This window comes from Rhamphochromis sp. 'chilingali' (genome assembly GCF_963969265.1).
Source record: "Rhamphochromis sp. 'chilingali' genome assembly, chromosome: 20".
Classification (NCBI taxonomy): Eukaryota; Metazoa; Chordata; class Actinopteri; order Cichliformes; family Cichlidae; genus Rhamphochromis; species Rhamphochromis sp. 'chilingali'.
The window spans coordinates 18,063,705-18,081,092 of NC_137947.1; the positions used below are offsets into that span (position 1 = coordinate 18,063,705).

The 17,388-nt window shown below is 41.9% G+C and overlaps 1 protein-coding gene across 1 annotated transcript in view; it reads right to left on the minus strand.

Moving 5' to 3' along the window:
• The window catches only part of lrmda (leucine rich melanocyte differentiation associated), a 207,581-nt gene that overhangs the window by 1,814 nt on the left and 188,379 nt on the right, over positions 1-17,388 (minus strand). The gene's annotated exons all lie outside the window — the stretch shown is intronic.

Genomic DNA, 17,388 nt, shown 5'->3' on the forward strand with positions numbered 1-17,388 from the left:
AAAAAAAAAAATGGAGAGAAACGTAATCTACCGGAATAACAATCAGGAAAATCAGTAAAACCAAGTATTAAAATTAAAGCCACATCAAAGGGGGATGATGGTCTGCAGTGCTTTTCTTGCTTTATTGCGAGGCGGTGCTGTCCATGCAGAGAGCTGCCCCGAGCTCCGTATTTGGTTTGCAGACGTTGATGTCACATCGCTTCCACTGCCACTTGATGAATGTGGCGGGCTGTACCTAGGTGTCACCTCTCGCCAAATGAGGCAAGGACAAGTGGCATTAGCGCTGTCAATGATCATCTGACAGGAGAACAGATAAAGCTTTCACCATTTTTTTTTCTAAATAGACATCAAGTGCATTACGGGAGGAGGGAGGGGCAGGCCAGATGCAAGGCAGAAAAGGAGAGACTCATTGGAGAGGCAGTGTCGCAGAGGGATGAGGGGTGCTCCAAGTGGTAAGTCCAATCACATAATCCAAAGAGACATTGTCAAGGGCGAGGAGAGAATGGCAACTAAGTGACAGAAAGCAGAGACGGGGACAGAGATACTGGTGCCATATTAGTGCCAAGCATATTCTGATGCCACCCTCAATTCTAACCAAACCTGACACATCGCTCTCTTTCCCCCACTCTCTCCGACTCTTCAAAGTAGGCTCTACCGAGTGACACACACATATGCACACATATAGAGCACGGAGACAGACAGACACACACACACACACACACACACACACACACACACACACACACACACACACACACACACACACACACACACACACACACACACACACACACACACACACACACACACAGTCCCTGGCAGCAGTAGTGGGTGTTCTGTCAGGCGGCGGAGCTGTACAGCAGCAGCAGAAGCCCACAGGCCCGAGGACAAGCTCAGTCAATCTAAATCTGGACTTTGTAGTGGAGCAGTGCTCATTTCCCCTCATAGCCCAGCTACTTGAGGTGATCCAAACACTGAAGTGTGAGAAGCTGTCACCTCCGATAAAATCCAGGACCAGCTCCGTGCCTGCCTGCTCCCCCGGTGTACGGGGGGTACATACACACGTGTGTTTGTACGTGTGTGTGCATGTGCTTCTCTGACAGTCAGGAGGCTGGGGTGGGGGGGATGAATTCCAGCTGCCGTGATTTGCCTGGGGATATAGGTGCCACGGCTGGAGAGTGGGCTTGACACCACTGGAATCGGGGTGTCTCACAGTGCTCTGATCACATGGGTACCGGGGCCTTTCACATATTCACAGCTTACCCAGCGAGATAGCTCGCACTCTCCAGGAGTAGGGCAATGGGGAGAAATGACCAGAACCAAGGCTCCCAATAAGAGCTTACCTAGAGGGGATATATTTGTAGGTTGCAACCAAAGCCTTTCAGAGATAACCTTCACAGATGAAGGAACTAAAGCCAAAGGCCCCTCGAACCTTCACACTCCGCTGAGCTCGTCACTAGCCTGTGGGGACTGAGAAGGATTGGAGGGACCACATTCTGTGATTCTCCAGTACCAATCAGAAAGCGCTGGAAAATGTGTGACCTGTAACTCCACAACAGCGCTAATATATACACTTGTGTGCGATCATAGGAGAAGTGGGAGTTTAAATTAAGGAAAAAAGGGAAGAACAAAGAACAGGCAAGAGGTCCGTCTCCCAGTGGGTGAAAAAGTGCATGAACGTTGAAAGCTCTACATTTCAGCACTACATTAAGCGGTGTGTTTGGTGCATAAACACATTCCAGTTCACTGCATTCCCTTCACAGCAAGTGTTTGCTCTTATTACAAGAGAAACCAGGAGAAAGATGGGGTGGCTGGAGACAGGAAAGGGAATAACTAAGCCAAACTTGGTCTTACATAATGCCCTCTGAGGCCACAGTCACGCCGGTGGGGCTCTGCCTGATGAACTGATACTTAATAAAAAATGTTACAGTGCCAAACGTGCTAGTGTACAATATCCTCTGTGTACCCTGAGACATGGATGAGCACACTCGAATCAACACCCACACTCTCAACCATGTACACATTATCACAAACTCATACCCCCTTTCATCTCGAGCACACGGGGAGAACGGTGGGAGCAGCCATTAAAGTGACAGATTAACAAAGTGACGGGGAGGCTAACGTTTCCATCATGCCCTGGTGGAGCAACAATCAGCCCTTTATACTACATACTGTATGTCACACAGCCCCAAGTTAGACGCAAACCCTCTTGTCTTTATTAAAAGCTTGCACAATTGGTTTTTTGCATCTCCTGCTTGGTGATTGCTGCAGTGTGGGTTCATCGTCAGAAAAGTCTGGTCTTTTGCGAGCTGATTACCCAAAGCATGTGTCCTCCCCACAGGGGCTTGATGGGCCATTCTCCCACAGTGTGAGTAAGCTAACTGTGCAAGCGTCATGTTTACAGTGCTCTAACACCAAATCAACACATACAGCATCAACAGTTGCTGTTGAACACAGAATTTCTTAGTAATAATAAAGTACAGTATAACCAAAGGGGTAAAGCAATCCCAGCAGACAGAACTGACAAAGTAATCAAGGGTGTTTAATTGTTTTGCTGCATAAGATTAACACAACAAAAAGTCATCAATAAACATTTGAATAGAAAGACAATAATGTATTCCTAATCAAGTTTCATTGTCCTTTGTAGTTCAGAGTATGTTTTTATGTTTCTTTCAGATAATTTTCTGGTATAACCTGCAGAGATGAATGTCATTCTTTTTTATGTGGATATTTAGGAGAGCATTAGCTAGTCCTTTGTTTGAGATTTATGCTGTAATTATTAAATTGTAATACCGAAGAGGCGCCGCCTAAGAGTATTAACTTGGCAAGATAGCGGTAATACATGAAATATGATTGTACAGCAAATAATAAAATGCATCAATCTGTGTGGTTTTAGATTATACCTGAACAGTCATTGTCTTCTGTTGGTAATGCCTGAAAAGTGGGCTAATCTCCAGCAATTTTACTACATTAACTCCTCACCTGTTAAAGATGCTGTGACCTAACAAGAGACATCAAGAGAAATGTGGAACCAAATCTGATGTAAAATAATATTAGTAATAGTATTAACAGAGAGGTAGTAGACATAGCTTTCGGGTGTCTCAAAACTTAACAGATGGAAGAAGGCAGATCGTGTAAGAGACATAGTTTGTGTAAGAAATAAGGACTTGGACTAATTTTTTAGCTCATAGCATGTGTGGGTCTTGTAGCATTTCATCAGCGCACACTTATAAGAGGAAGACAGAGGGAGTCAGAGAGGGGAGGGAGATGGAGTGGGTTTAATGATTGTTCCCTGCATACAATCAGCTTGACTCTTTTCAAGGGCCATCAATATGTCACAGAAAGACACATCCAACGGATGTAGCTTTTAACATCAAGGTTATCTATTCTTGGCATGAATTCACTCCCTCCACTCCTAGTTTCTTGCCCTGTCCCCTCTCCACATCTATTCTCCCCTCTTGTCTTAACTGCTTCCACTTTGTCTTTCTCCTCCTTTATGCACTCTTCTGCTTTCTGATTATTCACTGATTTTTTTTTTTGTAACCACACTCTCCTTTTTAGCGACTTAGCCAACAATTTGTGCGTTTCAATCCGTCAGGGGGGAAAAAATATAACTTGAAGAATCCAATTAACAACACAATTACACTCTCCGTATTATCTCCAAGGGCTGAAATAACACTGGGCAGGTGGGGGATGGGGTCAGATGTTGTTCATCGCTGGCTTCTATAAGAATTGGTGCAAGTGACTTATGGGCTTGGGGTGGAGGCTGCTGTGAGCCAGGGCTATTATTGTGGACACAATCCATCTCCGGCTGTCCTTTTATCAGTTCAGCCCAACGTCATGAGATGGAGTCGCCACCTTCTCTCTATAGGGAAGCCGGTAGATAGATAACCCCTCTGCGTCCCATAAACTAACAGGCAGTAGACTGTGATTCAGCCCACTGAGAGGTCAGCTGGCACACACAGCACATTGCCATGGAGAGAAATTGAATTGTTTCACTTAGTACTGGTGTGCTGGCTATGTGTGGCAGTATGAACTAAGTATATTTTTCTTTTGAGTGCCACTTAAATATTGCCAGAGATAAACAGCAGCAGCAGCAGCAGCAAGCAACTCGAAAGCCAGCACAGTACTGAATGTGGAAATGCAGCACATACTTTCTCTTTCTTGATTTCATATAAATAAGATGAATGAGTGAATAAGATGAAATGAACGACGTAACAGAAGCTGGATCCAGTTTGAAAAAAAAAAAAAGATGCCATATAGAATAAAATGACATTTCCACACAGTGGTTGTAAGTAGAGCTACCCCTTAGACAGACTTCCGGTACGTCACAGGGTTAAATCAAAGACACAGAAAACCACTAATACGTCCACACCTATGAACAATTTGGAATCACACTTAAGCCAATCTATATATTTAAACACTCATTGTTTAGGTAAAACCTCTCCTTTTTTATTTTTGATGTGCGGTTCTCAGAAAAGCTTTAAAATGGCATGTTTGAACAAAATCCATTCCTATTCAGTCTTAACTAATAGACTCTTATGTCCATTAGTTAGCCTTTTTAAACAGCTGAGGTGTCACCCATCTTTCACCAGTCCCAAACAAATCTCCTGCTTGTAACTTTAAGAATTAAAGTGACATTTGTCCTCCATCAGTAAAAAATATTTAGTCCATTAAACATAAATAGCTGTCATCATGATGCATGCCCTGGGCTTATGCCTTCCCTGTTCCCCTCCTGGCCGTTTACTGCGGCCAAACAACTGCAGCGCCTGCATGTTCTCAACTTCAGCGTATTGATTAAACTTTTAAATAGCTGCCATATAACCCTGGGACATCAGGAAGATTAATTTGCGTCAATGTTCATCTGTAATTCATTAGCCATTTATACTCTCCACATTCACACAGGCTATCAGGGAAATGCGCCCCATTTTTCACCAAGGCAGAGGCTGGGGAGAAGGGAGAGGAAAAGGAAGGAGGGGATTAAAAAGCCTACAACATAACAGTGAATAGCAAGCCATGTAGGATGCTAAGACATGGCACATGGTGCCGTTTCATAATATTATATAAAATACGGTGATGTATTATACTTTTACTTTTATTGTTGCTGCACAAGCTTTCATTAGGGCCTTATTTCTTTTTCTTTGGGTGTGAGGTATTAAACAGAGACCCTGACCAACACAGAGACAGATGTAGAAACTTTCTACATGATTCAGATGCTATAACAACACACACCGAAGGCCAGCAAAGAATTTAAAAAAAAAATGGCTGGCGCAAGTGTGACAGATGGAGAGTTGAAATATTTGCTACTGCCACATCCTGATGGGCTTTCAGAGGAAAGTTGCTGGGTCATGGCTCAAACAGCGCTGATCAATACCAGGTAGCTTTTTCTACATGATTCTCCTTGAGGTAGACAAATAGCACATTCAGACGCTGAAGGCTGGCTGTGTGACTGAAGGATTATGATTTACAATAGCATATATGCAAACAAAAGGTAGGATAACACCCTCTCCTAAAACGACATGCAGTGCACATAACTCAGGATTGTCAAACTCATTTTATATAGTGTGTTTCAAAGAACAAGGATTCTGTGATCTTAGGTGTGTAGAATAAAAGTTCTGGCAGTTCATTGCTCAGACTGTTCTGTAATTATAAAATCTAAAGTTTTCATCAATTTAAAGAAAATTACATGAAAAAACAGGAACGTTTTTGTCATTTTATTGTTTTTATATTACTTAATTATGTTGTAGTATGTGTAATATGAATGGGGGGGGGGGGATTTTTATCAATAGGAAAAGGTGTAAAACTTGAAAGTGCAAAAATCTATGCACTTCCTCACATTTTTTCAAAGCTGTCCAGTTCCGGCCCTGGGGCCATATGTTTAAAACCCCTGGCATAACCTGTGCATTAGCAGGCATGACTGAACCCTTACAGCTGACAAACACTTTAAATTAAAGACTCTAATTGAACACTTTAAATTTATAATCATATATACAGGTAAATGTCTGTCAGTTATCCATCTTTGCACCTTCAACTTATGAGGACGAGAAGGAAATTGAATTCGGGGGCACATAAATTTTGACTGAAGACGAGATTACCATTCTGAGGGGTCTAGTAAAAAAAAAAAAGAAGAAGAAGAAAAAAGGAAATTAATTTCAGTGACGTTTATTCCATATAGAGCCAGAAGAGAAAAATAGTTACAGTAGCTCTGGAGGCTGCAGATAACAGGAAGGTTGTTTAAGGTGGAGGACAGAATTCTCACGTCCCCCTTTTGAGGGTCTTTTGCAAAGCATACATTGTCATGTAACCAACAGAAACCCAACTGCAAGCACATTAATGACAGGCTGGTTATTTACTCCTACAGTTCATCTGCTCTTAAAGGCACGTGAAAGCACTAATGACGCAAGTAATCATGAGCGCTCATTTTCTGCACGCCACATAGCCTGACACTGATCGATTGTGTTCTTCATTACGCTCGGGACTTCTAATTAAAAGAAAAGCCCAGATAAGTGGTTCAAACCTTTGACCAAAAACACGAAAGAAAAAGCGAAAATCACAATTAGAGATTTGACTGTGTTTGTTAATGACGCCGTTAATAAGAGCGGCTGGTGAGTCGCTCAATGAAGGTTTAATCACTGGGACAGGATTCAATAACAAAAGAGCATAATATTAATCACCAGAGAGTGATAACTTCACTGTTCATCTCTTTGACATTGGAGGAAGGGATGAATTAATGATGCACTCCATCCGAACACATTAAATAATAATTATCAGGCAAAACAGCATGAAAGGGACTGCATAATGAACCCCATTGTCAGGTCAATTACAACCACATAAAACTGTTCAAAGGGAAGTAGCTTGTTACTAGATGGCCATACTTGAAAGGACAGCTGTGGCTTTATCAGTGCAAGGTGCTGGGCAAGCCATTCGCTCCCATATCAGGGCCTAAAATGTGCGGAGGGGGTTGACATACAGTTTATTCTTAGAGGGCACCGAAACTCTGTCTGGCTGCACATGCCTACTGTAAAAAGCTAGAAGCATCAGTGAGGCGTTCAGTGAAGACCACATCGAAAATTGTCTAGCAAGAGATAAATGACATGACAATGACAATGTTTTGCTGGCTCTAAAGCAATGTCAGTCGCTAAGTGCCATGTTAACTAAACTCAACTACACAGACAATGATGGACTTCACGCATCAGTGGACAAAATGGCACCTCACTGCCTGTCAGTGGTAATTTCCATCAAATCAAGGATGGCCAGCAAATTTAGCCATGAGTGTAACTGCTGCCGGAGTTTTACACATGCACTGATAATTTAGGTACACATTGTGCAGTATTTTCCTTCTTCGCCGCGCTATAAAAATCGACAAATTTGGTTTCACTGAGCATTAGGCGTATCAGCTTGTCCTCTAGCTCCACTTTTGATCTAGACATCAATTACTGCATGGCTGCTAGTACTACTCTGAGACACTCTCTTAAACAAACAGCGTGGCAACCTCCAGCGTGACACATATCAATACTGATCTGACGTCTTGTTCCACAGTCGACCCCCTCAGTTCCTGCCTGGCTGCACCTGCCTGACTGGAGTGTCCAGGGTTGGCTGTACTCCTTCACACTTCCTTCCCCTGCAGACATCAAACACTTATTAGTCCCCATCCTAGGCCTGCTAACTGACTGGCCAGTCTGGGCCACACGGGGACCCCATTATTAGAGTCATTTCAGTGCCCATCCTGACGCGTGTTAGGCAGCTCTCTACCTGGGGCTCCCTGCTCCCTGCCTGCCCGACTGAGTGCCTGGCCAGCCAAACAGTGATTGAACATGACATGGTGACAGAAAACAGGGGAGAAGGGCAATGGAAATAAAAGAACAGAGATGGCAGAGTGAGGCAGACAGAGATGGGAAAGAGGAAGGTGGGTATGCTAGCCAGAGCCCTTGTGGCGTAGGGTGTGCCCATCAACACGGATGAGCGTTAGCCAAGAGCCGCATGTCACAATGATGGAAGAGCTGGATCACTCACATCAGAGCTTCATCTGACTGGAAGATATCAATCTCCAGGCCTAATCCAAAAGGACATGGTAAAATATCCTTTAACATTGCTCTTCCACCCTGTCTTTGTGTGTCCCCTGCTTCTGTAGCAGATGAAAATGTGTGTAACCTTCGTCATTGGACCTCAATCGACCACACTCATTTTCACATCCCATTTCCTCTGTCTCTAGCACTGACAGTCAAATTATGAGGGGCAAAATGATGAGCAAAATGGTACCTTGACAAATGGCATTTAGCCACTAAATACAGAAAGAAAAAAAGAGAAAGGATTACTTACATATGTGAACTGCTGAGATGTTTTAAATCAGAGATTTGAGGAAAACCAACATTTTTCTAGTGATGGCGTGGTTAAACTTTGGTGACATCACAGGTTTTTTTTTAGCTAAGCATGCATGTTACTCATGTGAAAAGGTAGAAATGTTGTCAAGATAAGAGTGAAACCCCAGTACTTAAGATTTGCTTTTCAGAATTGAATTATTCAGAAATAATTGCAAAAAGTAACACACATATAGAGTATCTAATATTGGTTGATGCACTTGCAATTGTGCATATGCAATCTGTGCCATTTACCTTGAAGGGGTATGCTATTCATGTCCAAGAACTGACAAGCGTATATGATATGTCCACCTATTTATTCATTTAGTTTGGTATCCCCATCACTTCAAAAAGTTGAGTTTGCTAATCTGCTTTGCAACTTTTCACCACTGTAATGTATACAGTTTAGATCTTCTCACTAAAGAACTAAAGTTGAAAATTAGGTGGCTGGCTAAACAAAGTCATTGACAGCATTATTGATACTTATTATATCTACTGAAATAGAAAATGATGCACATATATACACACACATCCATCCATCCATCCATCCCAAAGCTCAAATCATCTTAAACTGGTTTCTTGAACATAACAATGAGTTCACTGTACTGAAATGGCCTCATTTCAATTCAATAGAGCACCTTTGGGATGTGGAGCAACATGAGAGTCACATCATGGATGAAAGCCTACAAATCTACAGCAAATGTGTGATGCTATCATCTCAATATGGACCAAAAGCTCGGAGGAATGTTTCCAATACCTCGCTAAATCTGTATCATTAAAAATGAAGAGTTGTTGAAGGCAAAAAGGATCCAATGCAGTACTTGCAAAGTCTGCCTAACAGAATTGTACATGCATATAGTATGTATTAGATCTGCACAATTAATCAAATTTTAATTTCAATTACAATTTTGGCTTTCTACAATTAAATGTATATGATCGAAGAATATTGAAAATGTCTGTTCCTAAAATAAAGTTAGGTCCATATATATTTGGACACTGAGACAAACCTGTTTACTAAAAAATATTTTAATTAGATATGTGGCACTATGTTAAAGACAGAGACATGAAAATAGTAGCCCCCCATTTTATTTTATACTCAAGGACATTTTCTTTTAGTAAGGCCACTGCAATGTAAGTTTTACTGTTGTATAAGTTCCGCCAGCAGAGGGCGCTCGGTCCTGTACGGGCGCTCGGTCCTCGGTAGCTGACGCTACACTAGAAGAAGTAGTGCCAGTGGCGAAGAGGCAGCGTACGGCCTGCGCGCCAAAGAGAACTGATTGTCTTATTTTTCTGTTTTTACAGGTAAGCTGGGTGGTTGATAATATAAACAGATGTTATAAAAGTGACAGACAGCAGTGGCGATTAATGATAAATGTCTTGTGTGTGGCGAATGTTAAGCTAAAGAGCTAATTTCCAAGTTGGTCCAGTTGTTAGCCTGTGCCGATCCAAGTGTTAGACTGTACCGAAACTCTGTGAGCTCGGTGCAGGTGTATTTTTGGGTTAAAGCCACAAGATATATATTTTGCACAATAAGAGAAAGTGTGAATTGCGTTATGTTTAGTTCATGAAGAGTGAATGCTGTAGAAATATGTTAAGAAAAACATTTATTTGACAGAGATCTAGTTTATTAAATACAGTTAAGAAGACAGGTTCATAAATAGATTTAAACAGTAGTAAAAACAAGATAAAACTGTAATGAGTTCACTATGTTGTTCATGTGTATAGTAAAATGTATTTGTGTGATTTAACCAGTTTACAAAGGTGGTGCATGTGAATGTGAAACTGTATAAGTTACTTGTATAAAGTAATGTCAGCTACACTAGAAGAAGTAGTGCCAGTGGTGAAGAGGCAGCGTACGGCCTGTCTTATTTTTCTGTTTTTACAGTTTTCTGTAAAAATAAATATGTTGCACGGGAGATGAGTTGGCCCATCATTTCAACTGTGTAACAGATACATAATGGGCATGGAAATAATGTGTAGATTCTCAGTTTTTATTTGAGAGCATCCGCATTCAAATTGGATGAAGGGTTTAGGAGTTTCAGCTCCTTAACATGTGCCCCTCTTTTTAAAGGCACCAAAGGCTATTTTACGGGCAGCTGTGGACAATTCCTTTGTAATGTCATTATCAATTAAGCAGATAAAAGGCCTGGAATTGATTTAAGGTGCGGTGTTGCATTTGGAAGATTTTGCTGTGAACAGGCAACATGTGGTCAAAGCAGCTGAAACAAGCCATCCTTAAGCCCATCGGAGAAACTGGTACAATAGTGGGAGTGGCAAAATTTTGGTACATCCTAAGAAAGAAAGAAAGCACTGGTGAAATCGGCAACGCAAAAACACCTGGATGTCCATGTAAGACAAAAGTGGTGTATGATCGCAGAATCATCTCCATGGTGAAGAGAAACACCTTCACAACAGCCAACCAAATGAACAACACTCTTAAGGAAGTAGGCGTATCAATATCCAAGTCTACCATAAAGAGGAAAATGCATCCAAGTAAATACAGAGGGTTCGCTGCAAAGTGCAAGCCACTCAAAAGCCTCAAGAATAGAAAGGCTAGATTGGACTTTGCTAAAAAAACATCTAAAAAACTCCAGCATAGTTCTGGCAAAAACATTCTTTGGACAGATAAATCCAAGATCAACCTCTACCAGAATGTTAGCAAGAAAAAAGTATGGAACAGCTAATGATCCAAAGCATGCCACATCATCTGTAAAACACGGCGGAGGTAGTGTGATGGCTTGGGCAGGCATGGCCGCCAGTGGCACTGGGACACTAGTGTTTATTGACGATGTGACACAGGACAGAAGCAGCTGAATGAACTCTGAGGGGTTCAGAGATATACTGTCTGATCAAATCCAGCTAAATGCAGTCAAATTGTTTGAGCAGTGTTTCATAATACAGATGGACAATGACCCAAAACATACAGCCAAAGCAACCCAGAAGTTTATTAAAGAAAAGAAGAGGAATACTCTTGAATGGCTAAGTCATCCACCCGATCTTAACCACGTTGAGCATACATTTCATTTGAAGGCTAAACTTCAGACAGAAAGGTCCACAAACAAACAGCAACTAAAAGCCGCTGCAGTAAAAGCCTGGCAGAGCATTAAAAAGGTGGAAACCCAGCATCTGGTGATGTCCATGAGTTCAAGACTTCAGCCTGCCATTGCCAGCAAAGGGTTTTTTAACCAAGTGTTAGAAATGAACATTTTATTTTCAGTTATTTAATTTATCCAATTACTTTTGATACTCCTGATATGAAGGGATTGTGTTTAAAAAAAAGTTTTAGTTCCTCAAACTTTTATGCAATCTTTTTGAACTACAGAACTAAAACTAGAAAATAATTTCTGTCCAAATATTTATAGACCTAACTGTAGAACGCAAAGCAAAAGCAAATTTAGTGCCCCCTAAAGCAGTGCCTGACCGTGTCAGGAATGTAGCACAGTGTAAGTTTTGTACATTATCAGGAAAGAAGCACAGCACGGACGTTAAATCGCTGTTTCGTTTACATGAGGTGAAATAAAACCATTTTTGTCACTAAAATCAATGAATAATTGTGACAGGTTCTGATGGGAGTATTGATCAGAATTAGGGCTGGGCGATATGACCCAAAATTCATATCTCGATATTTTTTAGCTGGATGGCGATATAAGATATATATCTCGATATTTTTTTTAAGCCATAAAGTAAGAACAAAAAGAGTTCTTAGTCAAAGCTGTGTCCCAGATGTCACACAGGCACTTTTATTAACATACAGCACAGATGTACATGAAAAATTACTCAAAATTAAATTATGAGCATTCATTAAATAATAATGCTCCATAAATAAAAGAAAACAAGGTTGTTTTTGTGCTAAACAAAGAGCTCACAATTGTGCAGTCAAAATGTAAACTAAAAGACGCTGAGCGTAATAACAAAGACAGACAGATTTTACAGCTGCTCTGTTCCCAAGTTTTACTGTGTGACTGATAGCCTGGAGTTTGAAATCCGCTTCATAACCACGTCTCTTACAGGTGCCATTTATGGTCCTTATACACACACAATACGGTAATATTACGTTGATGCACAGTACGTATCACTCCGCGAAGCTCCTCGGTAGCCGTAATGCGCCGACAATCTATCAAGCGGTGCAGCTCCGTAGCTTACCAAAGTCGTACTCAAACATTTTTTGACAGATTGCTGAACGCCGTGTACCACATAAAATCGGTTCGCGGCCACCAAGCACAACCAGAATTCATACATAAGGCGCGCTATCAACTTTTGAGAGAATGAAAGGATTTTAGGGTTAGCGCTGTTAGCTCGTTAGCGCGGTTAGCTCGTTAGCATGTTTAGCTCGTTAGCACGTTGACGCCGTCCAGCCCCACGCATGGGGCGATGCGCAGTAACTCGTTAACGGAGATTTGCCGTGTCCGTCTTGTCGCTGCCTGCACGTGAAGCGATGGGGTAGGAGGGGGAGTTGTCTTCAGTGAAGGCGAGGCGGAGTAACGTTGCGTAGAGACAAAAGTGGACGAAAGAGAGGCAAACTTGCGGCTCCACAACTATAATTATAACGTAACATAGACTATATCGATATAAAGGATATTGTCACATCTTATATCTCGTATAAAAATATATCGATATGTTTTAAAAACTCGATATATCGCCCAGCTCTAATCAGAATTATCGCTTTAATCATTTTGGCCATAATCATGCTGCTCTGATATGTATTTAAGAGTATTTTAGAGCCAGACATTGTGTGAGTTATAGGTGATTATGGGAGTACAAAATGCGAGTACAAAGAAAAGCAGCCAACAGATACTGTAAATTTAAGGTTAAAAGGATGAAAAATGTGCACTTGGTGACATCACATTCAGCTTATAGCAGTGTCAAATTACATGCCGTCATTTCCTGCCAGAATTACAACTGATGAACCCAGGGTAGCCAATCAGATTTGAGGCTGTGGTGATGATACGTTTGTGTTTTGTGAGATTCTTCATGCCCCTCTGGCCTCCCTATGCCTTATGCAGATGGATGGCTCCACTGCAACTCTATTTCTTTTAATTAATATGACATATCCCCTGCTCATATGCAGAGAGTGAGGCAGGGGGACATGGAGATGAAGGTATGAGGGAATGATTAACTGTGGATCTGTCCGTCCTTTTGAGAAATGATCTCGCCTCTTCTGCTCTTCCCAGTCTTCCCTCCTCTCTTCATTTCTGTCTTCCTTACGCTGCCTTGTCCGTGCTCCTCTTTGGCTCACTTCATTTCTTTCTGCACCCTCCCCTCTCTTTCTGTTTCCTCTTATCTGTGTCTCTCTGTCTCCCCTCTCTCTCTCTCTGTCTCCCTCCTCACCTCTCCTTCCCCCCTGACACCCTCGGACTGTCCTCAGCCCCTGCACATCTCCTGACAGGTAAAATAATAACGCTCGTACATCACTGCCCCGAAAAAGTCCTATAACCTAAATCTTCACTTGCCACACACCCCGGGACTCAATTACTTTATTGACATGTAATCTTCATAAGGGGAGAAATATTGAGCATGTAAGGTCAGCTGGTTATGAAGACATATTATCATATTATCTGCATGAGGGTTGTAGGGGCTAGGACCTGACAAAGCTAATTATAATGGTACATGTTTCAGAGCTCAGAGCGTATTATCTGCTTGGCTGCTTGGTTGAGCCACAGCTGAGGTATAGAGGAGAAGGGGATGAGATTTCAAACCTAATAGGAGTGGGATGTCATCTCAGGGCATAGGAATTAATGAAGCCAAATATTATCGACTGCACATCACGGCACTAATGTCCTTGATTTGTTCACTGTATTTGTCAGGATTACCTCGCCATACACTAATGGGTAACAACACATCACAATAGAATCAGACTGTGGAAGCGATCCCTACAACAGTACAATAATAACAATAATAAAAAGCTATACTGCACCCCTTCAACTATTGTATACAAAGTGCAAATAAACTGCTGTTGCTCGAGCTGCTCCTGAGCCAAAATGTCACCGTGGGTTAGTGACTGCAGGAAGGACAGATGCTGATGGCTGTGCTATCGCTTCTCTCCCAAGGTTATCTTAATAATCATCTTTTCGGCTCTCTTATTACAATCTACCGCCTGCTATATAACAGAAAAACACTAATCTGGGTGATGGTTCAAAATGTTCTCTTTTCACTTGAAAATAGTGGCCACTATTATTTACAGGGAGATTATAATTTAAGGAGAACAAGGGGGGGAGGGGCTAGTTATTTCAGTAAAACATAGACCAAAGGGCAAAAAACAAACAGTTGGCTAGCTCTGAGACACTGCATGTCAGGGTCACAGTGGAAACATGCAAACATAGAATCAGACCGCCAGATATGTTTGTTTCACTTTATCCAGCAGCATGCCCTCCACCCCATCTCAGTTATCCAGCTGTCCAAGTCCTTAGCTCAGAACCGCTCCTGCAGAAGATGCCTAAAATGGTACAGAGCGGCTGGCCAGTGTTGCCAAAGGTTATGCGTTAACACTTGCTAATGGTGTCAAATTGTGAGACATATTTTTGCTTTCTTTAGAAGCTCTCCAGGCACTAAACACTCACATGCACAAAAATAGCTCCTGTTTATTCGTGCTTTCAGCGTTTTCAATCAGTTTATTGACATTCTGCTGCATTATAGCAGTTCATAATTTCAGCAAATACACAAAACCAAAAATATTTTTTTTCATCATATTCGGTGTGGTTTGAAGGTTTAGGTTTGAGTACATGTTTATCCTTTACGATAGGGATGAAGCTGTGCAACAATCTGGGATAAATGTATGTGTCTGAAAAAAAAAACAGTCAATCCAATCATCTTGCAATGCAGCGACGTAACATGCCAGAAACTATCGACAAATCAAATTATGATGGTGAAATAACTTGTCCGCTCATATTACAATGACAGGGAAACCTGCTCTGTCTGTTTAAAGGGACCTAATAAGAAAATGAATGTGACAGATTAAAAGGTTGTTTTGGACTTCCTAGCATTTCAGTGACCCTGCTCTTTTCATTCTGGTTGAGCTGAGATGTTGAAGCCTGTGCAAACCATAAAACCCACTACTTCCTGTAACCTAGGGCCCCTTTTATATTTTAAAAGAGATAAAATGCATGTCAGTTCTACAAAATAGCACTGACATTCATATCCAGTTGACCTTATGGACTTCAAGGCGGGGCACAAAATCTGTGCCTGTTTTCGGCTCAGCCTTGACACCGTTCATTCAGTTGGAGAGTGAATCTGAAGTAAACAGAAGCTTAGATCCATAGCACAGGAATCCCGGCATATGGGATAATGGCCTTCTCTTCTCTTTACAAGCAGTTTTCACACAGCCCAGTGCAATGAATAATCTAAATGGCACTTAATGTGAGCTATGCTGATACTCTGACAATAGTTTGTGTTCAGACATCACAGCTTAGTGTCTCCCAATTGTGTATTGATGCTTAGGCAGTTGAAAATAAATCACAGGATTCAGCAGAGTGAATCCAGAGAGTGAGAAAACAGTTTAGACAATCGCCCAATGGAGCTTACCATAATTGACAGATGAGTTCAGCTCTTTTCACGACAATAGCTCAGAGCATAGAGGGTACCTGGGAATGACATTGTGTGTGTGTATGGACAAATAATGCTCCAGAGGAAAAAGAAAAGTGCATCCATGCAGACCTGGAGTTGTTGTATTATACAGGGTGGGCCATTTATATGGATACACCGTAATAACATGGGAATGGTTGGTGATATTAAAGTCCTGTTTGTGGCACATTAGTATATGTGAGGGGGCAAACTCCTCAAGATGGGTGGTGACCATGGTGGCCATTTAGAAGTCGGCCATCTTGGATATAACTTTTGTTTTTTTTTTCAATAGGAAGAGGGCCATGTGACACATCAAACTTATTGGTAATGTCACAAGAAAAACAATGGTGTGCTTGGTTTCAACGTAACTTTATTCTTTCATGAGTTATTGACAAGTTTCTCTTTGTTCACAGCCATTGACATGTCGAAGAGGTTAACACGTGAGGAGCGGATCGAAATTGTGTTGATATCTGGTGAACGCAGTAACCGGGTCATTGCAGCAGATTTCAATGCAAGACACCCTACAAGACCACTCATCTCCCATGCTACAGTTAGCAAACTGCTTGCTAAGTTTCGTGAAACTGGTTCAGTGTTGGATTTGCCAAAATGTGGACGCAAGAAAACTGTCACTAATGAAGAAACATCAGTGGCTGTCCTAGCTTCATTCAGCAAGAGCCCACAGCGTAGCACTCGCCGCATGTCACTGGAGAGTGGCATTAGTCGAACATCCCTTTGGTGGATATTAGCTACTCACAAATGGCACCCGTACAAACTCCAGCTACTGCAGCATCTCAACGAGGATGACCCAGATCGGCGCACAGAATTTGCAGAATGGGCAAAACAAAAATTGAAACAGGAACCTCAGTTCACGCAGAAGATTTAGTTCAGTGATGAGGCAAACCTTTATGTGAATGGTGAAGTTAACAAACAAAACCACCGCTATTGGTCTGGCACTAACCCACATTGGATGGATCCCTCCAAGACTGTTGGAACAACAAAAGTGATGATTTGGTGTGATACAGTATATGGGGTACAACGATAGTGGGTCCATTCTTCATCAATGGAAACCTCAAGCCCACTGGATATTTGAAATTGCTACATGATGACGTGTTTCCCACTTTATTCACTGAAGCTGGCACGTTCCCTGAGTTTTTCCAGCAAGATGGTGCACCAGCATATTATGGGTGCCAGGTCCGAGCATTCCTAGATGAACAGTTTCCTGGAAAGTGGATTGGTCATCGTGGGCCAGTTGAATGGCCCCCAAGGTCTCCCAATCTGACCCCCTTAGACTTTTATCTTTGGGGTCATCTGCAGGCAATTGTCTATGGTGTGAAGATACGAGATGTGCAGCACCTGAAACTACGGATACTGGATGCCTGTGCTGGCATTTCTCCTGCGGTGTTGCTATCAGTGTGTGAAGAGTGGGAGAAGAGGGTTGTATTGACAATCCAACACAATGGGCAGCACATTGAAC